Genomic DNA, 22662 nt, shown 5'->3' on the forward strand with positions numbered 1-22662 from the left:
CGAGAGCAGGGGAGAAGAGCAGAGGAGGAGAGAGAGGGAATCTCAAGTAGGCTCCACACTTAGCGTGGAGCCCAATGCAGGGGCTTAATCCCATGACCCTGGGATCATGACCTGAGATGAAATCAAGAGTTGGACGTTCAACCAACTGAGCAACCCAGACATCCCCTGAATTGTTTTTAAGTTTATATATTTAAGTAATCTCTACACCCCATGTGGGGCTCAAACCCATGACCCTGAGATCACCAGTCATGTGCTCTTCTGACTGAGCCAACCAGGTGCCCCTAAATTTTCACAAGTTTGAAATCAAGTCTTGAAATAATGACATATCAAATTTTGTTTACTTTTTTCAAAAATGTTTAGGATAAAAAAAGTGTTTAGGATATTCTAGTCTTCATTTTCCAATAAAGATTTTAGAATAACTTTTTCAATGTCCAAAAATATTGTGCTTGGATTTTGACCAGGATCAGGTTAAAACTATAGGTAAATTTGGGAAGAATTGACAGCTTAATAATATTGAGTCTTCTAATCAATGAACAACCGTGTTTATCCATTTATTTAGGTCTTTAAAATCTTTTTTTTCATCGATGTATAGTGTTTAGCATGCATAATCCTCCACACATTTTGTTAGATTTATACCTAAGTATTTCATGTTTTGGGTGCCATTAATAAATCATTCTGGTTTTTATTTCAATTTCCAATTTCTTTTCCAGTATACAGAAATAAAATTGACTTCTGTGTATTCACCTTATATCCTGCAACCTTGCTATACTCATTTATTCTGAGAGATTTTTAAAGATTTTTTTTATTTTTCAGTAATCTCCACACTCACCTACACCCAACATGGGGCTCAAACTCACAACCCTGAGATCAAGAGTCACATGCTACACTGACCAAGGCACCCACAGACCCCTATTCTAAGATTTTTGTAGATAGTTTTTGATTGTCTATGTAGTAATGTCATCTATGAGAAGAGCTTATTGTATGCCTCTCTTTCCAATTGTATGCTTTTTATTTCTTTTCCTTTATTACACTACATTATACTAGGACTTCCTGTATGATGTTGAATAGGAATGGTGCAAATGGACATCTTTGCTTTGTTCTGATCTTAGAGAGGCATTCAGTATTTCTCCATTAGATAAAGTGTTAGCTATAATTTTTTGTAGATGTCCTTTATTAAATTGAGGAAAATCTGCTTCTAGTTTGCTAAGAATTTTTATGAATGAATGTTGAATCTTGTCAAATGCTTTTTTGATAAAAAAAAAAAAATTTTTTTTAAAGGGGGTGGGGCACCTAGGTGGCTCAGTCGGTTAGGCGTCCAACTTCAGCTCAGGTCATGATCTCCCGATTCGTGAGTTCAAGCCCCATATCGGTTCTGTGCTGACAGCTCAGAGCCTGGAACCTGCCGTGGATTCTGTGTCTCCCTCTATCTCTGATCTTCCCCCACTCACACTCTGTCTCTCTCAAAAATAAACAAACATTAAAAAAAAATTTTTAATGCTTTTTTGGTATCAATTGATATGATAATGTAATTTTAATATGGTAGGTTAATTAATTTTTAAATGAACCAGCCTTGCATTCTTCAAATAAATCCCATTGTAGATGATATGTTATCTTTTTTGTGTATTGCTGAGTTCAGTGTGCAAATATTGAGTATTTTTATTCTGTATTTGTTCATGATGGATATTGGTCTGTAGTTTTCGCGCACTTTCCTTGTCTGGTGTCAGTGTTAGAATAATGCTGGCTGCATAAAATGAGTAGGAAAGCGTTTTCTCCTCTTTTATTTTCTGGAAGTGTTTGTGTAGAAATGGTATTGATATTTCTTCCTCAAAATATTTGTTAGAATTCACTCCTAAAACAATCTGACCCTGGAGTTTTTAATCTCTGTATTCAATTTATTTAATAGATACAAGAATATTCAGATATTTCATCTTGAGTGAGTTTTGGTACTGTGTGTCTTTCAAGGGATTAATCCCTTTCATCTAAGTTGCAAATTTATAGGCACAGAGTTGTTCAAAGTATTCACTTATCCTCCTAATAACAGCAGTAAGTTAGTAGTGATACCATTGCTATTATTGATAACCTGTCTCTTTTCTTTTTTCTTGATCAGTCTGACTACAGGTTTATCAACCAATTTTTGTGATTTTCACAAAGAATACACTTTTTGGTTTCATTGATTGTCTCTATCTGTTTTCAATTGCATTAATTTTGGCACTTTTTAAAATAAGTTTTGGGTTTATTTTGTTGTTTCCTAATTTATTTAAGTGGAAGCTTAGATTATCCATTTGAAACATTTCTACTTATCTTCATTTAATATCATAAATTTCTCTCTAAATACTGCCTTAGCTACAACCTACACATTTTAATATGTTGCATTTTCATTTTTAGTTCAAAACAAAGGATCAAGGAAAACTATATTCACAAAAACTTGGCAACTTAGAGCAAATAAACCAATTCCTAAAAAACTACAAATAAACAAAATTCACCCAAGATGAATAAGCAACCTAAATAGTACCATAACTGTTAAAGAAATTGAATTTGCGGTTAAAACCTTCTGAAAACAAAACGAAACGAAAAACAAATAAAAAAAACCTTCTGAGAACAAATATTCCATGCTGAGATCATTTCAGTGGTGAATTCTCCCAAATATTTAAAAAAGAATAATGCCAACAGTAAATGATCTCTCTTAGAAAATAGGAGGGAACACTTCCCAACTCATTTTATGAAGCCAACATTACTCTGATACTGAAACCAAGAAAACTACAAGAAAGAAATGATCATATCAATTGATGCAGAAAAGATATTTGACAAAGGTTAACAACCATTTATGATTAAGAAAAAACAATAAAATGATAGCTTACATCATACCTATTAGTCAAAGAATGAATGCTTTTCCCCTAAAATTGGATATTAGACAAGGATGTCCACTCTCAGCACTCATTTTCAACATCTTGCTGGAACTCCTAACCAGTACAATAAGGCAAGAAAAAAATTAAAGTGCATATGAATTGGAAAATAAGAGATAAAAATTTTTCCTAACCACAGATGACATAATTATCTACATACAAAATTCCAAGAAATCTACAAAAATGTTTCCAAGAACTAATAAGCAGTTTCAGCAAGGTTACTGTATACAGTGTCAACAAACAAAAGTTAATCATATCTCTATTTTTGGCAATGAACAATTGGAAACAAATTTAAAAATAAAATTCCACTTACAATGGCTCCCCTCAAAATGCAACTCTTAGTTACAAATCTTAACAAAATATGCTGAAAACTAGAAAATGCTTTAAAAAAAGAAAAAAGAAAAAACTAAGAAACATACCATGTTCATAGATTGGAAAGCTGGACATAAAAGTAAGTCCATTTCAGCCAAAATTCCAGCAGGATCTTTTAAGGTAGACAAGCTGATTCTAAAATTTATATACAGGCCACCTGGATAGCTCAGTCGCTTTAAGCATCCAACTCTTGATTTGGGCTCAGGTCATAATCTCGCGGTTCATAAGGTCATGCCCTGTGTCAGGCTCTGCACTGACAGAGCAGAGCCTGCCTAGGAGTCTCTATACACCCCTCCCCCACCTATGGGTGTGTGCTCTCTCTCTCTCTCTCAAAATAAATAAACATTAAAAAATAAAATGTCTATAGAAAGGCAAAGGAACTATAATAACCAAAACAATTTTGAAGAGTAAAGTTGATGGAATCATACCATCTGACTTTATGACTTACTGTAAACCTACTATAATCAGTACTCTGGTATTGGCCAATGGATAAACACATAAATTAATGCAATAGAATAGAGGGTCCAGAAATAGACCCATACAAAGATGGCCACTTGCTATTTACAAAAGTGAGAAGACAGTTTAATGGAGAATAGTCTTTCCAACAAATTGAACATTTGGAGCAAAAATAAATAAATATCTACCTAAACCTCACAGCTTGTACAAAAATTTATCTGAAATGGGTCATAGACATAAACCAATGAAACTTATAGAAGAAAATCTTCAATACCTGAGGTTAGGCAGTGTTCTTAGACATGACACCAAAGCACTAGATAGATAGGTAAATAGATGGATGGATAGATAGATAGATAGATTTTTAAAAAACATAGTTTGAACTTCATAAATAGTGAAATATTTTGTGAGAATGCAAAAGAGAGACTGGGAGAAAAATATTTGCAAATCACATGTTCAAAAAGTTACTTGAATTTAGAGTGTGTAAGGAGCTCTCATAACACAAAGGGGGAAAAAAGCAAAAATTTTTAAAGTGGATAGAAGACTCGAACAGATATTTCACCAAAGAGGATGTATGGTGGCAAATAAGGGCATGAAAAGATGTTGAACATAAATAATCATTAGGAAAATACAAACTAAAACCATAAGTAAAAACCAGTGACAGAGAAAATAGACCAATAATAGATAAAATCAATAAAACCAAAAGCTGGGTTTTTTAAAATTTTTTAATTTTTTATTTTAGAGAAAGTGAGTGTGAGTGGGGGTGGGGGGGGGAACAGAGGCGTGGAGAGAGAGAGAGAGAGAGAGAGAGAGAGAGAGAGAGAGAATCTCAAGCAGGCTCCACACTCAGTACAGAGCCCAACTCAGGGCTCCACCCCATGACCCTGGGACTATGACCTGGACCGAAATCAAGAGTCAAATGCTCAACCAACTGAGCCACCCAAGCACCCTAAAAGATCTTTCTTTGTAAAGATCAGTAAAATTGATAAGCTTCCTAGCCAAATTGATCAAGGAAAAAAATATGACAGAAATTCCCAATGTTATAAATTAAAGAAAAGTTAGATCCTATGGAAGTCAAAAGGATAAGAGAATGTTATAAGCAAAATATGGTGATAAATTAGACAATTTACATAAAATAAGCAAATAGTATAGAGTAGTGGTTCTCTAATAGTCCAACAGTAATGTGTCACATTGTTACTGTTAGTTAAGAGCCTTTCTGCAAGTAACATGTTTCCAATGATGGTTAAAAATAATACAATCTGGAAGTAACTTACTTTTCAAAAAAAATTTTTTAACGTTTTATTTATTTTTGAGAGAGACAGAGACAGAATGTGAGCGGGGGAGGGGCAGAGAGAGAGGGAGACACATAATCTGAAGCAGGCTCCAGGCTCTGAGCTGTCAGCCCCGATGTGGGGCTCGAACTCACGAATCGTGAGATCATGACCTGAGCTGAAGTCGGACACCCAACCGACAGAGCAACCCAGGTGCCCCAGTAACTTACTTTTCAAAAATAAATTGGGAGTAGATTCATAGTCAATACTATAACGTTATGAAATTACATTTAGTAATTTATGTACATACAGTACTGAGAAAGATTAAAAGCCATAGTCTATCTTATTCATGTCTCTGTTACTACTTGAGAGAGTGTCCCACACATGAACATCCTCTATCATGAGTTGTAGCAAAAAAAATTGTTCGAATATCTCCCAACTATGGAAGTATCCTATACAAATTAGTAAATCATGTCAGGGGTAGAACAATGTTTTTGAAATGTTACTGGGTGTTTTGGAAGAAGTTCTTACTGAGTTCTGAAACTAGTAGCATATTTCTAGTGGCAAGGTTTAAGAAATGCCAAGTGCTTATATCTAGAAAAAACTAGAAATACAACCATAAATGCTGTATACTAAGTTGAAAGAGTAATGCTAGCCTCTTAGAAATATTTCCTCCTCTGCAGTTTTCTGGAACAGTTTGTGTAGAATTTGTATTGTGTCTTTTTTATTTACAAAGCTTTTTTTACCTTTGTTTATTTTTGAGAGACAGAGCACAAGTTGAGGAGGGGCAGAGAGAGAGGGAGACAGAGAATCCCAAGCAGGCCCCACGCTGCCAGCCCAGAGCCCGACGCGGGGCTCGAACTCACGGACCGCGAGATCGTGACCTGGCTGAAGTCGGACGCTTAACCGACTGTGCCACCCAGGCGCCCCTTGGCAATTTCTTATGAAAGTAAACATGCACCTACATCATGACCCAGCAATCCCTCTCCTGTGTATTTACCCTAGAGTAACTGAAACACATTTTCACAAAAAGCTGCATAGCAGTTCTATTCATAACTGCAAGAAACTGGAAACCACCCAAATGTCCCTCAAGTGTTGAATGAATAGCCAACACTGGTGTATTTGTTCAATGCAATACTGCTCGGCAATGAGAAGAACGAACCATTGATACAGGCAACAACTTCCATGAATGTGAAAGGCATTACGCTAAGCAGAAAAAGACAGATACAGAAGGTTACCTATCGGATGTTGCCATTTACATCACATTCTGGAAAAAAATAGTAAGATAGGGAGAATACATGAGTAGTTCCCCAAGGTTAGCGTTCAGAGGGAAGGTATGGCCGTGAAGCGGTAACACAAAGAGCTTTTTGAAGTGACAGACCATTCTGCATTCTGATTCTTGTGGCAGTTACACAAATCTATATTGTATTAGAATGAATAGAATCGTACTGAAAAATTTTAAAGTAAATTGTCCTGTATGTTAAACTTTTTTGGTGGGGAGTGGGGGGCTGTGGAGAGGGTGGGCAGGGCCTGGGTGGCTCAGTCCTTTAAGCGTCTGACTCTTGATTTCAACTCAGGTCACGATCTCACTGTGAGATGAAGCCCAAGTCAGGCTCTATGCTGACACCAGAGCCTGCTTGGGACTCTGTCTCTCCCTCTCTCTCTCTGCCCTCCCCCGCTCTCTCTTTCTCTTTCTCAAAATAAATAAATAAACTTAAAAAAAAAAAAAACAGAACAAAACACAACAAAACTTTTTAAAAAAGATTTTATTTTTCAGTAATCTCTGCACCCAGTGTGGGGCTCAAGCCTACAATCCCAAAATTTAGATTCACACGCTCCACTGACTGAACCAGCCAGGTGCCTCAAACTTTTTTTTCCAAAACAAGGGTGAGGTAGATTTTTGTCTCTTAAACTAGTTACGCAATTTAAAATATCAAGTTTTCGGGGCACCTGAGGTTCAGTTAAGTGTCCAACTCTTGGTTTGGGTTCAGGTCATGTTCTCGTGGTTTAAATGTAAAGTTCTATGATTCTATTACAACTAATTTAATGGTAAAACTTGTCAACTAGATTTGTAAAGTGGTTTCTGGGAGAAAATATCTTCATAGATTCCCTTTGTTGGCTTAAAAATTTGTTTTATACTTGGGGATGCCAATATTGGGAGTATCTAGAATGTATTTAAAAATCAGTGCATTGAGGCCAATTTAATGGAACCAGTCTGCCGCCTTGTGGAATTTTACTGCAACTTAAATTGTACAAATTGAGAGGATGACTAGAATTTATAGATGATGCTCTCTGTGTTCAACTATTAGGTTTTTCTCCTGTGTTAAATTTAAAGAACCAGTTTTACTTAATGCATCTGTGCAAGATCTATGGGAAGTTAAAATGCTGCTAATGGACACAAATATTTGAATAAACGTAAAGGTATCTCCTGTTCTTGGCTAGGAGGAAGTCACAAATGACATGAATTGTGGGGTCACGGGCAAAGATTCAAATCGCTCTTCATTGTATAAAAAATGACGTATTGCAAAATTTCTCACTCATGAGAAAAAATACAACTCAAAAATTTCACTGTCTACAGTATGGATGAACCATGATGAGAACATTATGCGAAGTGAAATACACCAGACACAAAAGGACACATACCGTATTTGTGCTTTTTTATTGTATGATGTTACTGGAGAAAAAAAAAAGCTCTCTGCTTCCACTTTATTATGGCTGAAGACACTTGGCAAATGGGAAGGGGTTATGATAGCGTTTATTAAAGTCTCTTGTAGGCTTATACATAATCCTCTCAATCTTTATGACAACCCTGCTGTGTAGACCTGATCAGTTACAAGTCGCAGATGAAGAAAATGAAGTTCGGTTAGATTCATTGGTTTGGCGAAAGTCTCAACGCCACGTGATGCCACAGAAGAAGCTTAAACTCCCATTAGCCTCAAAAGCTGAAAAATTTGGGAGTTCAGGTTGGGCACCCTTGTCTTAAAAGAGATTTCCCCATCTGATGTCCAATGTCTTTTTTTCTCCATTTCCTCTGAAACATGTGATTCCATTATTAGAGATGAGGAGCATACCCTGAGCTCTGTGGGGTTGGCTGGCTATGGATTTGTTTATCTTCAGGTCAGTAGAGGTACACGGTGCCAGATAGGGAGGCATGAAGTCTCAAGGCGATTGTCCGCCAGACAGGCTGAGCTTGCCATAAAATGCGAGGCTATGAACAAAGGAGAACCACCTTAGTATTTTAAGACTTATCTAGAACATATTCTAATAGCTTCAGAGAAACATTGCCAAACAAGCGTGTTCATAAATGTCAGACCAACATAATGATGGATCTGAAAACCATTCATTCAACAAATATTTATTGAGCTCCTACTATGACCAGATGCTGCTCTATGCAGAATTTTGTTATTTAGCAAAATAGATAAAAATTCCTGCCCTAGTATTTGTTTTATTATTCTAGCAAAAATAGACAGACAAGAAGCTAAATAAGCAACTTATGTAGCGTATTAGAAAGTGATATTTGGGGGCATCTGGCTGGCTTAGTTGGTGGAGCATGTGACTTGATCTTGGGGTCATGAGTGTGAGCCCCATGTGGGGCACTGAGCTTACTTTTTTTTAAAAAGTGATATTTTACAAAGAAAGGGGGGGGGGATAATGGAATAAAATATTCTCCTAAAAAGAAAAGTCCCAAGGAAGATAGTGCTAAATCTAATAGTCAACTCTCATCCTTATCTTGGTCTATTAGCAACATTTGACACTTGATCATTCCCTTTCAAATGCGTTCTTCTGGTTTCTAGGATTCCACATTGCTAGTTTCTTATCTCAATGGCAATTCCTTTGGATATGTTTAGCTTCTTTCTTTGCCTTTCCCCAACGTCTAAATACTGGAGTGCCCTGAGTTCAATCCCTGACCTTCTCTGTTACCCTGCATTCCCAGCTGGCTGCCCTCATGCAGTCTCAGGAGTTTAAATACTGTCCATCACCAAACTCAGAGGTTATAACTCCAGCCCAGATCTTTCTTCTGGATTCTGGGCTATTCGGTTGCCTGCCCAACATCTCCACTGGTAATTGCAAATGTTATGTGAATTCCTATTCTTTCCTCCTAAAAAACTTGCTGTCCCACTATCCTCCCTGTCTCAGTCAATGGTAACTACCTGCCTTCCAGTTGTAACTCTTCTCTCTTTCACTCCTACCCCCTACCAGTAAATCTAGCCTGTTCTACTTTCCAAATAGATTTAGAATCTGTCACCTTTTCATCTCCTGTGTTTCTAGCCTGGTCCAAAGCACCATCAACTCTCACTGGGTTATTACAAGTACCTGGTCTCCTCGCTTGCTGCTACCCCTCACCTGGTGACTCCTCAACCTAGCAGCTAGAGTGTTGTTGTTGTTGTTGTTGTTCATTAAAATGCAAATGGGGAGCCTGGGTGTCTCAGTTGGTTGAGAGTCCAACTTCAGCTCAGGTCATGATCTCACAGCTAGTGGGTTCGAGCCCCTCATCAGGCTGTGTGCTGACAGCTCAGAGCCTGGAACCTGCTTCAAATTCTGTGTCTCCCTCTCTCTCTGCCCCTCCCCTGCTAGTGCTCTGTCTCTGTCTCTCTCTCTCAAAATAAATAAACATTTAAAAACATTAAAAAAAATTTTTTTAATGTTTATTTATTTTTGAGACAGAGAGAGACAGAGCATGAATGGGGGAGGGTCAGAGAGAGAGAGACACAGAATCTGAAACAGGCTCCGGGCTCTGAGCTATCAGCACAGAGCCCGACGCGGGGCTCGAACTCACAGACCACAAGATCATGACCTGAGCCGAAGTCTGATGCTCAACCGACTGAGCCACCCAGGCGCCCCTAAAAGCATTTTTTTTTAAATAAAATAAAATGTAAATAAGATCATGTTACATTTCTTTTCAACACTTTCCCACAATTTTCCATCTCAGAGTAAAAGCTGAAGTCCCTGCAGTGGTCTGCAGGTGCTGTATGCTCGTTCTTCCCCGCCCCTAGACTTCATCTTACTCTCTGCCTCCTCTTACTCTCTGATCACGCCCCTCCAACCCTAGGACTTCTCCTTGCTATTTCTTGAGCCACAACAGGCACACTCCTGTCCTAGGGCCTTTGCTGTTGCCATTCCCTCTGCCGGGAACACTCTGAAATAGTTGCTTGCCCCTTGCTTCCTGTCCTTCAGATCTCAAAATATCATCTTAGTAAGCCTTTCCCTGGCTAAGCAATTTAAAAATTCTAACACAAGTTGTCGAGGATGCAGAGAAAGAGGATCTCTTTTGCACCCAAGATAGATAGATAGATAGATAGATAAATAAATAAATAAATAAATAAATAAATAAAATTCTAACATAAGCTACCTCCCCCCCTATTTACTTTTGCTCATGGCCCTTACTCCACCATGCCTTGTATTACACTTACATACATGGCTCATTATTTACCTCCATGTAAGCTCTATGAGGGACAGAGTTTTTTTGTCTGTTTTATTCACTGCTGTATCCGCAGCACCCGGCTCATGTTAGGTGTTTCATATCTCGATGTCCTCCTGCCAAAGACCATGAGGAATACAACGGGTAGTTGATCAAGTTGGGTTTTTAGCTGTTGTAATGAGGGAGAATGTACACTAGAGGGAACCAGGGAGCGGCTCACTTAGAGGGCTTAAAGCATTCAGACTTTTTGGTAGGTAATTTGGGGTAGGTTTCAAGGAAGAGAGGCTTTTTTTCTTGTTCAAGTAGGTATATGTTTGAATGATTTAATGAATAAATATAAGGGTGGTCTTCACATACCTGAAGGGCTGCCCTATGAACCTGACTGAAATCAAGTTCATTTTATAAGAATTCAGAGGGTGGAGTTGAGACAATGGATAAAGTAACAGAGTGAGCAAGCTTCCACTCACCCTAAGAATTTTAACAAAATGAGCCCCTCTGCAGGAGGATGAATCCCAATGACTTCTTGAGAGACGCTGCAGGAATAGTGGACTAGGATATTGTAGAAGTAACTAAGGCTAGACCTAATAGCTTCAGATTTTTGTGAAGTTCTGTGAAGATCTACCAACTCACTTGGCCTCCCAGCTTTCTTCCTATGAAGATCCCAGTAAGAATCAGACACTGGTGACGCTAAAATGAAGAAGAAGCTGTCTATGTCACTAAGGATTTCACAGTCTAGAAGTGAAGACAGACATGAAACAAACCTAGGCAGTGTAGTTCTTTTTTTTTTTACAAGTGCCCTCCTCAGTGCCCCTCACCCACTTCCCTCCTCTTCAGCCCCACCCTAATCAACCCTCAGTTTGTTCTTTGTATTTAAGAGTCTTTTATGGTTTGCCTCCCTCTCTGTTTGAAACTGTTTTTCCCCTTCCCTTCCCCCATGGTCTTCTGTTAAGTTTCTCCGGTTCCACGCATGAGTGAAAACGTATGATATCTGTCTTTCTCCAGTTCCATCCACGTTGTTGCTAATGGAATAATTTCATTCTTTCTCAATGCCAAGTAGTATTCCATTGTATATATAAACCACATCTTCTTTATGCATTCATCAGTTGATGAACATTTGGACTCTTTCCATGATGTGGCTATTGTTGAAAGCGCTGCTATAAACATTGGGGTCCATGTGCCCCTATGAATCATCACTCCTATCGCCTTTGGATAAATTCCTAGTAGTGCAATTGCTGGCTCATAGGGTAGTTTTATTTTTAATTTTTAGAGGAACGTCCACACTCTTCCAGAGTGGCAGCACCAGCTTGCCTTCCCACCAATTCTGTCATTATTTGAAGTATTTCTTCCAACATTCTCTTATATACTGTATCCACCTTCTTTTTCTTTTCCTTTTTGTTTTATTCTGCTGTTGTCATCAACATGAGAGTTCCTGTTACATTTTGGTTTCAATGCTGGTGCACAGGGAGGGGTGGTTTTTAAGTAGGTGGGCCTTCTGCTCTGCATGAGGCACAGCTCCCTGGTGGCAAACTCAGATGTTAAAAGTGGAAACATTTGTGCCACAATTGGGAGTTAGCAAAATGTATCACTATTTTCAGCCATAATCTTTTTTTTTTATTATTATTTACATCCAAGTTAGTTAGCATATAGTGCAACAGTGATTTCAGGAGTAGATTCCAGTGATTCATCCCCTATGTATAACACCCAGCGTTCATCCCAACAAGTGTCTCCCTTAGTGCCTCTTGCCCATTTAGTCCGTCCCCCCCTCACAACCCCCTCCAGTAACAATCTGTTTGGTCTCCATATTTAAGAGTCTCTTATGCTTTGTCCCCCTCCCTGTTTTTGTATTATTTCTGCTTCTCTTCCCTTATGTTTCATCTGTTTTGTATCTTAAAGTCCTCATATGAGTGAAGTCATATGATATCTGTCTTTCTCCGACTAATTTCACTTAGCATAATACCCTCTAGTTCCATCCACATAGTTGCAAGTGGCAAGATTTCATTCATTTTGATTGCCAAGTAATACTCCATTGTATATATATACCACATCTTCTTTATCCATTCATCCATCAATGGACATTTGGGCTCTTTCCATACTTTGGCTATTGTTGATAGTGCTGCTATAATCATTGGGGTACATGTGCCCCTTCAAAACAGCATACCTGTATCCCTTGGATAAATACCTAGTAGTGCAATTTCCTGGGTCATAGGGTGGTTCTATTTTTAATTTTTTTAAACAATTTTTTTTAACATTTATTTATTATTGAGAGACAGAGAGACACAGAGCGTGTGCAGGGGAGGGGCAGAGACAGAGTAAGACACAGAATCTGAGGCAGGCTCCAGGCTCCGAGCTGTCAACACAGAGCCTGACACGGGGCTCGAACTCACAAACCATGAGATCATGACCTGAGCTGAAGTCAGATGCTTAACCGACTGAGCCACCCAGGCGCCCCTTTAATTTTTTGATAGTCAGTGTTGTTCTTAAGGGTAGTTCTGAAGAAGTTGTTCTCACTGGGGGCAGTTTTGCCTCCCCATGGGACATTTGACAATTATCTGGAAACATTTTTGGTTGTCACAAAGGGGAGGGAGATGCTACTTGTATCTAGAAGTAGAAGCCATGAGGTGCCTACGTGGCTCAGTTGGTGGAAAACAGAATCTGAAGCAGGTTCCAGACTCCAAGCTGTCAGCACAAAGCCTGATGTGGGGCTTGAACTCATGAACCAAGAGATCATGACCTGAGCTGAAGTCAGATGCTTAACTGACTGAGCCACCCAGGTGCCCCAAGACATTATTTTAGAGGGAGCATCTAAAATATTTGTTGATGAAATGATATAATGTCTACGATTTGCTGCAAAATAATTCAGTGTATGTATGGTGAGGGGAGGGTGTGAGAAAGGGTAGAAGTTTGGCCAGGGATTGATAATTGTTCTGAGTGTTGATGGGTACATGGAGGCTCATTAAATTTTTCTCTTAATTTTTGTATATTCCTGAAATTTTGTATAATAAAAATTCAAATCAAGTTTTTTCTTTTCTTATTGTGGTAAAATATATATTACATAAAATTTATCATTTTAAGGGGTGCCTGGGTGGCTCAGTTGGTTAAGCATTCAACTCTGTATCTCAGCTTAGGTCTTGATCTCACCATCTTGAGTTCAAGCCTTGCATTGAGCCCTGTACCACGTTGGGCATGAAGCCTACTTAAAAAAAATTTTTAGGGGCACTGGGGTGGCTCAGTTGGTTAAGTGTCTGGCTCTTGATTTCAGCTAAGGTCACAAACTCACAGTTGGTGAGGCTGAGCCATCGGGCTCTGTGCTGACAGCATGGAGCCGGCTAGGGATTTTCTCTCTCCCTCTCTCTCTCTCTCTCTCTCTCTCTCTCTGCCTCTCCCCTGCTTATGTTCTCTCTCTCTCTCTCTCTCTCTCTTTCTCTCAAAATAAATAAATAAACATGAAAACAAATTTTTAATTTTTTTTAATTAAAAAATTTCCATTTTAAGGGCACCTGGGTGGCTCAGTTGGCTAAGTGTCCAACTTCAGTACGGGTCATGATCTTATGGTTTGTGGGTTCAAGCCCCACATTGGGGTAACTGCTGACAGCTCAGTGCCTGGAGTCTGCTTATGATTCTGTGTCTTCATCTCTCTCTATACCCCTCCCCATCTCTCTCTATACCCCTCTCCTGCTCATTCTCTTTCTCTCTCTCTCTCTCTCTCTCAGAAATAAACATTAAAAAATTTTTTAAATTCCATTTTAATCATTTTTTAGGGTATAATTCAGTGGCATTATGTATATTTACAATGTTGTACAACTATCACCACTATTTCCTGAAATTTTTAATCATCCCAAACATAAATTCTGTACCCATTATACAATAACTCCCCATTCCTTCCTCCCCCTAGCCCTTGGTCATTAATTTTTTTAAATTATTATTTATTTTATTTTTAAATTTTGATTTAATTTAATTTTTTATTTAATTTTTTAAAAAAAATTTACATCCAAATTAGTTAGCATATAATGCAAAAATGATTTCAGGAGTAGATTCCTTAGTGCCCCTTACCCATTTAGCCCATCCCCTCTCCCACACCCCTTCCAGTAACCCTCTGTTTGTTCTCCATATTTATGAGTCTCTTATACTTTGTCCCCCTCCCTGTTTTTATATTACTTTTGTTTCCCTTCCCTTATGTTCCTCTGTTTTGTCTCTTAAAGTCCTCATATGAGTGAAGTCATATGATATTTGTCTTTCTCTGACTGGCTAATTTCACTTAGCATAATCCCCTCCAGTTCCATTCATGTAGTTGCAAATGGCAAGATTTCACATTCTTTTTGATTTCCAAGTAATAATCCATTGTGTGTGTGTGTATATATATATATATATATATACCACATCTTCTTTATCCATTCATTCATTGATGGACATTTGGGCTCTTTCCATACTTTGGCTATTGTTGATAGTGCTGCTAGAAACATTGGGGCGCATGTGTCCCTTTGAAACAACACACCTGTATCCCTTGGATAAATACCTAGTAGTGCAATTGCTGGGTCATAGGGTAGTTCTATTTTTAATTTTTTGAGGAACCTCCATACTATTTTCCAGAGTGGCTGCACCATCTTGCATTCCCATAAAATTATTATTTATTTTAGAGAGAGAGAGAGCACGAGTGGGGGAAAGGCAGGGGGGCGCGGGACAAAGGATCTAAAGCGGGCTCTGCACTGACAGCAGAGAGACCGATCCAGGGCTCGAACTCACAAACCATGACCTGAGCTGAAGTCTGACATTTAACTTACTGAGCCACCCAGTAGCGGTCACTTTTTTTTTTTTTAATGTTTATTTCTTTTTGAGAGAGAGAGAGAGAGACAGAGCGTGAGCAGGAGAGGGGTAGAGAGAGAGGGAGACACAGAATCTGAAGCAGGCTCCAGGCTCCGAGCTGTCAGCACAGAGCCCGATGTAGGGCTTGAACTCAAGAACCATGAGACCATGACCTGAGTGGAAGTCAGACACAACCAACTGAGTCACCTATTCTACTTTTTGTCTACTTTTTGTCTACCAGCGCCCCTGGTCACTTCTATTCTACTTTTTGTCTCTATGGATTTGCCTATTCTAGGTTCCTGGTGTAAGTGGAATCATACGATATTTGTCCTTTTGTGTCTGGCTTACTTCACTTAGCATAATGTTTTCAAAGTTCACCTATGTTGTAACGTGTCAGAATTTAATTTCCTTTTATTGTTGAACAATATCCCATTGTATGTATGTATTGCGTTTTGTTTGTACATTCATTCTATTGATTCAAACCATTGTTTAAGTTTATTTATAATTTTTTTTTATTTTTTTTAATATTTATTTATTTATTTATTTATTTTTTTTTTAAATTTTTTTTTTCAACGTTTATTTATTTTTGGGACAGAGAGAGACAGAGCATGAATGGGGGAGGGGCAGAGAGAGAGGGAGACACAGAATCGGAAACAGGCTCCAGGCTCTGAGCCATCAGCCCAGAGCCCGACGCGGGGCTCGAACTCACGGACCGCGAGATCGTGACCTGGCTGAAGTCGGACGCTTAACCGACTGCGCCACCCAGGCGCCCCAATATTTATTTATTTTTAAGAGACAGAGAGACACAGAGTGCCAGTGGGGGAGGGCCAGAGAGAAAGGAAGACACAGACTCTGAAGCAGGCTCCAGGCTCTGAGCTGTCAACACAGAGCCTGATGCGGAGCTCCAACTCACAAACGGTGAGATCAGACCTGAGCCAAAGTCAGACACCAAGCCAAATGAGCCACCCAGGCGCCCCTATTTATTTATTTATTTTGAGTGGGGAGTGGGACACGCGTGGGGCAGGGTCAGAGAGAGAGAGAGAGAGAGAGAGAGAGAGAGAGAATCCCAAGCAGGCTCCGAGCTGTCGTCACAGAGCCCAACGTAAGGCTTGATCTTACAAACTGGGAGATCGAGACCTGAGCTGAAATAAAGCGTTGGATGCTTAACCGACTGAGCCACCCAGGCGCCCCAGATTCAGACCAATTTTCAAACCAATTTAAACTGCAAAAGGAAGTTCTTCATTGTGGGGGAGAACAGGCAGGTGCAGGAAGAATATTGTTTGCATGTTTAAATGGGTAGAAAGCAGTGGAAAATGGAATTGCATAGGATTTGGGAAATAACTGGGGAGTCTGACACAGCTAGAGGCTCGAGAACATAGGGGAGTTGTGACCAATGGGGCTGCCAAGACTAGTAGAATTCAATTAATGTGTACCTTGTACACCAGACTAAGGACGTGGTTTTTTTCTTATAGCAAAGGGAGCCAATGGAGGTCCCTCACCTGCCCCAATCAAAATATAATTATTTTTCTCAGTGCATGCTTGTGGTCAAAAACTCAAACCTTACTGGGGCGCCTGGGTGGCGCAGTCGGTTAAGCGTCCGACTTCAGCCAGGTCACGATCTCGCGGTCCGTGAGTTCGAGCCCCGCGTCGGGCTCTGTGCTGACGGCTCAGAGCCTGGAGCCTGTTTCCGATTCTGTGTCTCCCTCTCTCTCTGCCCCTCCCCCGTTCATGCTCTGTCTCTCTCTGTCCCAAAAATAAATAAACGTTGAAAAAAAAAAATTTAAAAAACTCAAACCTTACTGAAATGTCTACATTGTAAAGAAGACATTACCTGTTTTCTTACCCAGAGAGCTAACCACTAGTTAACAGTTTGATGTATATCTTATATTAAAGCTGTCTAGCTGAAAGACCACAAGAACCACATCAATTTAAGTTCGGTTGATTTAGCTTGCTGCAACTGAAGAACACACATCAGAGACACTGTGGGTGAGTCTTTAGGAAAGAATTGGGAAGGGCTTATAAGATTTGAGCTTGAGTTGGGTGATTCTATGGAGATTTTAGGGAAAGGAGGGATCTGTTCTGGATTGGATGCTGTCAGGAAGCAGGGAGAATTTGGTGAGTGGGTAGATCTTTGGTAATTTCTATCTACAATGCCAAAGGACTAAGGTGGGTGGGGTTAGAGATATCATTGGTAAAGGAGCTGTAATCATTTATGTTTGTTATAAGAGGAAGACATTAGTGATTTTTGTGGTTTCAAGGTGGCCTTGACTCTGTTTTGTTCCACAACAGTCACAGAATGACCTTGTCCAGTTACTCTTTATATCCTATGAGGATAGTTGATGTTTTGTTAGGAACACTACAGCCCAGCTATCAGCTTCCAGGGTTATCTTTTTCCTTTCTCAGTTCCCCATGTTAGCAAGGGCAGATGAAGTCAGCCTGCAGGATATGTTATTCTGTGATGTTCAGACCCATTGTCAAGATTTCATTGATTGGAAGGTTGCTTAGAGAACATCATCTATTATTGCACTGAAGTCAGTAATCATGTTTCTTCTGGTGGAACAGGAGCTGTTGAGTCATCTGATGTGACCATGGCTGTATTTACACGTACGGGGAAAAACAGCCAAAGTACCCGATCTCCTAATTTCTTTGTTTCCTGGAACATTTTAGTAATATTAATGATTTCAGAGAAGTCTATAGGGATATAAGTACAGTTGACCTTAAACAAGACAAGGTTTAGGGGTGCCAACCTCCCTGCACAGTCAAAAATCCACACATAGCTTTTGACTATAACTAAAACTTAACTACTAATAGCTTACTGTTGATTGGAAGCTTTACCAATAACATAAACAAATGATTAACACATATTTTGTGTTTGATATATTCTATACCATATTCTTATAATAAAGTAAACTAGAGAAAGAAATTGTTACCAAGAAAATCATAAGGAAGGGGGCGCCTGGGTGGCTCAGTTGCTTGAGTGTCTGACTCTTCATTTCAGCTCAGGTCATGATCCCATGGTTGTGGGATCAAAACCCACATTGGGCTCTGTGCTGAGTGTGGAGTCTGCTTAAGATTCTCTCTTTTTCTCCCTGTGTCCCTCTCTTCCTGCTCGTGAGCTCTTTCTCTTTCTGTCTCTAAAATAAAAAAAAAAAAATTGGAAAATATGAAATAAACCATTAATCTAATTATTTCTATTAGACTTCCCCCCTTTTTTTTAGTACTGAAGTGAAATGCACATAACATAGAATTAATCATTTTTAGTTTTGTTTTTTTTTTAAGTTTATTTATTTTCAGAGAGAGAGAGAGAGAGAGAGAACTCACACATGAGCACATGAGCAGGGGAGGGGCAGAGAGAGGAGGGAAAATCCCAAGCAGGCTCCGTGCTGTTAGTGCAGAGCCCCATGTGGGGCTCTATCTTATGAACTGTGAGGTCATGACGTGAGCTGAAATCAAGAGTCTGACATTTAACCAACTGAGCCGCCCAGGGGCCCCTATTATTTAGTATTTTTTAGTAATCTCTATGCCCAACATGGGGGTTGAACTCACAACCCTGAGATTAGGGGGTTGCATGCTCTTCCAACTGAGCCAGCCGGGCATCCCAGAATTAACCATTTTAAAGTGTGAACTTTAGTGGCATTTAGTACATCTACAACGCACTGCAACCATTACTTCTATCTAGTTCTAAAACATTTTCATCACTGCAAAAAACAACTCCATTAAACAGTCACTTCCTTGTTCCCCCTCCCCCCCCAGCCCCTGGCAACCATTTTCTAGCTCTGGATTTACCTATTCTTTTTTTTTTTTTTTTTTTTAATTTTTTTTTTTTTTAACGTTTATTTATTTTTGAGACAGAGAGAGAGACAGAGTATGAACGGGGGAGGGGCAGAGAGAGAGGGAGACACAGAATCGGAAGCAGGCTCCAGGCTCTGAGCCATCAGCCCAGAGCCTGATGCGGGGCTCGAACTCACGGACCGCGAGATCGTGACCTGGCTGAAGTCGGACGCTTAACCTACTGAGCCACCCAGGCGCCCCTGGATTTACCTATTCTTGACATTCCATATAAATGAAATCATACAGTATGTGCCTTTTGTGTATGAGTTCTTTCATTTAACATAATGCTTTTATTTTTTATTTATTTATTTTTTTTTTAATTTTTTTCAACGTTTATTTATTTTTGGGACAGAGAGAGACAGAGCATGAACGGGGGAGGGGCAGAGAGAGAGGGAGACACAGAATCGGAAACAGGCTCCAGGCTCCGAGCCATCAGCCCAGAGCCCGACGCGGGGCTCGAACTCACGGACCGCGAGATCGTGACCTGGCTGAAGTCGGACGCTTAACCGACTGCGCCACCCAGGCGCCCCACATAATGCTTTTAAAGTTCATCTATCTTCTAGCATTTATTGCTGCTTCATTCCTTTTTTTCACTTAATAATATGCCACACTGTTTTGATTTGTATAGCTTTGTAGTAAGTTTTGAAACTCACTTTGCTTTGCTTTTTCAAGATTGTTTTGGTTATGCAGTCTCCTTTGCAATTCCACATGAATTTTAGAATCAGCTTTCCCATTTCTGCACAAAAGGCCACTGGGTTTTAACATGAATTGCATTGGACTTGAAGATTGTTTTATGTAATATTGTTATATTAACAACATATGTCTTTTAATCCATGGACAAGTTATGTCTATCCACTTATTTAGGTCTTCTTTGATTTCTTTCAAAAATATTTTTGCAGTTTTCAGTGTATACCTGAAAATATCCTTGGTTAAATTTATTCCTGTATTTTATTATTTTTTATGCTATTATAAGTGGGATTATTTTACTAATTTCATTTTCAGATTGTTTATTGCTAGTATATAGAACATAGAACTACAACTGATTTTTGTGTATTCACCTTAGTCCTGTTTTTTTGCTGAATTAATTTAAAAATTATTTAAAATGTTTATTTCTTTTTGAGAGAGAAAGAGAGACAGAGCATGAACAGGGAAGGGGCACAGAGAGAGGGAGACACAGAATCCAAGGCAGGCTCCCAGCTTCACGTTGTCAACACGGAGCCCGATGTAGGACTCAAACTCACCAACCATGAGATCTTCATCTGAGTGGAAGTTGGATGCTTAACCGACTGAGCCACCCAGACGCCCCCTGATGAATTAATTTATTAGCTCCAGTGCTTTTGTGGATTCCTTAGGTTTTTTGTTTGTTTTGTTTTTGTTTTTTTTTTAGGATTTTCTTATGTGTAAGATCATGTCCTCTGTAAATAGAAATAATTTTATCGCTTCTTTTACAATTTGGATACCTTGTATTTCTCTTTATTGCCTAATTGCTATGGCTAGAATTTCCAGTATAATGTTGAATAGAAGGTGGCAAAAATTTATATACTTGTCTTGTTCCTGATCTTAGGAAGAAAGCTTTCAGTCTTTCATCATCGAGTATAATGTTAGCTGTGGGTTTTCCCATACATTTTATTATGCTATATATATAACATTATATATGTATTATTATTATATAATATTATGTTCAGAAAGTTCCCTTTTATTCCTGCTTTGATGAGGTTTTTTTTTTTAATCATGAAAGTATGCTGGATTTTTGTCAAAAATTTTTGTTTTTTCACCAATTAAAATGATCACGTGTTTTTTCTTCATTCTTTTAAATTAAAAAAATTTTTTTAATGTTTATTTATTTTTGAGAGAGAGAGATGGGGAGGAGGGAGAGGGGCAGAGAGAGAGGGAGACACAGAATCTGAAGTAGGCTCCAGGCTCTGAGCTATTAGCACAGAGCCTGACAAGGGGCTCAAACCCACAAACTGCAAGATCATGAACTGAGCCAAAGTCAAATGCTTAACCGAGTAAGTCACCCAGGTTCCCTACCTTCGTTCTTTTAATATGATGTATAATATTGATTGGATTTTGTATTTGAACTACCCTTGCATTCTTGGAATAAATCCCACTTCGTCATGATGTATAATCCTTTTAATAGGATGATGGATTGGGTTTGCTAGTATTTTGTTACGGATTTTTGCTTCCATATTCATAAGTGATATTGGTCTAGTCTCTTCTTGCAACAATCTTCTTTTTTTTTTTAAGTTGAAGGAGCGCATCTCTTTGTTACTTAGTGGCCATTCCAAGAAAGCCAAAGATAGTTTTGTCTTTAATTTTTTTTTTAAAGTTCATTCATTTTTGAGAGAAAGAGAGAGACAGAGCACGAGTGGAAAGGTCAGAGAGAGGGAGACACAGAATCTGAAGCTGTCAGCACAGAGCCTGATGTGGGGCTTGAACTCACAAACTGGGAGATCATGACCTGAGCCAAAGTCGGATGCTTAATGGTTAGAGCCACACAGGCGCCCCAAGCCAAAGATAATTTATGGGGGGAAAATGCATCATTCTGATTTAAAATTTTTTTTAATTTATTTTGAGAGAGAGAGAGAGAGAGAGAGAGAGAGAGACTGCAAACGGGGGAAGGATCTGAAGCAGGCTCTGCTCTGAGAGCAGTGAGCCTGATGTGGGGCTCCAACTCACAAACCGTGAGATCATGACCTGAGCCCAAGTTGGATATTTAACCATTGAGCCGCCCAGGTGTCCCAACATTATTCTGAATTTGAGCCTGTATTTGGAAAGACAAATCAAGAAGTATAGTCAGAGGAGGGGTGCCTGGGTGGCTCAGTCAGTTAAGCATGACTTTGGCTCAGGTCATGATCTTTCTGCTTGTGAGTTTGAGCCCTACATAGGGCTCTATGCTGCCAGCACAGAGCCTGCTTCAGATCCTCTGACCACCTCCTCTCTGCCCCTCCCCTGCTTGTCTCTATCTCTCTCAAAATACATAAATAAACTTAAAAAAAAAGAAAGTGACATAATTTGACGGTTTTTTTTTTAAAGAAGTATAGTCAGAGTATATTATGAAAACAAGTTATAATTATCTAAGGGCATATGCAGTTACAGCCAATATTTTTAAAACACAGCAATAAGTACCAATGTCAGTAAATATAGAACTAACAGCTTAGTGTGGAAAGCCATGTCACATACATGTACAGAATACTGTAGAAGTTCAGGGCAGGAACAGCCAAATCAGACCAAGGACCAAGGCAGACGGAAGAGTTGGTGCTTTTACTGGGTCACTGAGAGCAAAATCTCGCTGGAGAGAGAACAGATAAACTATATAAGCATACATAACATATATTAGTAGTGTAAGTGCTAAAGAAGGCATTCAAATCAGTAAAGGAACTTTTTACATGCATTGAACTGGCTGGGAAGGAAAAGAAGGTGGAATTTAAGATGGTCTTTAAATTCCAGGTAGAATTGAGGTAGAGAAGGAGGGAGTGGGAAGAATCAGAATTTTAGGTAAAGACATAATTTGGGAGATGATATGTAGGAATTCTGGTGGCTGAACGAGAATAGTGTAGAAGATACACTGAGGTCTCAGAAGACAGATAAGTTAAACCTGAACAAAGTGAAG

The sequence above is a fragment of the Lynx canadensis genome, chromosome D3 (assembly GCF_007474595.2).
Source record: "Lynx canadensis isolate LIC74 chromosome D3, mLynCan4.pri.v2, whole genome shotgun sequence".
Lineage (NCBI taxonomy): Eukaryota > Metazoa > Chordata > Mammalia > Carnivora > Felidae > Lynx > Lynx canadensis.